Consider the following 835-nt stretch of genomic DNA (forward strand, 5'->3'; position numbering starts at 1 on the left):
CATTTTAAAAGCTGAAAAAAGGCCTACAGATAATAAATGGCAGAGAATGGATTTGAAAATAAATTGACTAACTCCAAGGCCTGTGTTCTTTACAACATATTTTGGCTAGTTCCAGAGTGAATAAAACCTCATCTCTAGGTCAAAACAGAAAAATAACGTCTAATGTTTGAGCCAAGTTATACGGGCATTTTAACATTTTTAAATAAAGTTTTTAAAAGCTTGAAATCCATTTATGGAAGTACCCTACTATTTAGATATTAGCAAAAGTCACAGGGTCACTGTCAAAAATCTATACTTCTTTGGATAACTATCAGTACACTTAAACTCAGGACATTTCAGATGGCTGCTGTTGCTATAGCTTATATCCCTGCTATGCTCACATAACCTAAAAAAAATTTCTTTTGCCTAAGTAGCCAGGAAGCTACCTTTTACGTTACCATCCCTTTTAGCCTAAACCCAGCATAGTGAAGCAAATTACTACAGGAGAAGAGAAGTCATGTCATTCAAAACACAGGAAAAAAATGGTAAGGGGGGAACCTGACTGGCTCAGTCGGTAGAGCATGTGACTCTTAATCTCAGGGTTGTGGGTTCAAGCCCCAGGTTGGGTGTAGCGATTACTTAAAAAATTAAATCTTAAAAAATAAAAAAAAGGAAGGAGGAAAAAAGAAAAATGACAAGGTTTACTAGGTGACTTACTAGCCACTTAAAGAAGAATAACTGAAAACTGGCATATTAAAGTTCTTTCAAACTTTAAAAAAGCTAAAAGGAAGGGTTTTCTTTTTTTTTAATAATATTTTTTTTATTATGTTAGTCACCATACAGTACATCCTTGGTT

The 835-nt window shown here is 34.1% G+C and overlaps 1 non-coding gene across 1 annotated transcript; it reads left to right on the forward strand.

Annotated features, from left to right (window-relative positions):
• The first annotated feature begins 535 nt into the window (after positions 1–535).
• On the forward strand, positions 536–608 carry TRNAK-CUU. Its single transcript has one exon. It is a non-coding gene; the product is annotated as a tRNA-Lys (tRNA).
• The last annotated feature ends 227 nt before the right edge of the window (positions 609–835 follow it).

The sequence above is a fragment of the Ailuropoda melanoleuca genome, chromosome 7 (genome assembly GCF_002007445.2).
Source record: "Ailuropoda melanoleuca isolate Jingjing chromosome 7, ASM200744v2, whole genome shotgun sequence".
NCBI classification, from domain to species: domain Eukaryota; kingdom Metazoa; phylum Chordata; class Mammalia; order Carnivora; family Ursidae; genus Ailuropoda; species Ailuropoda melanoleuca.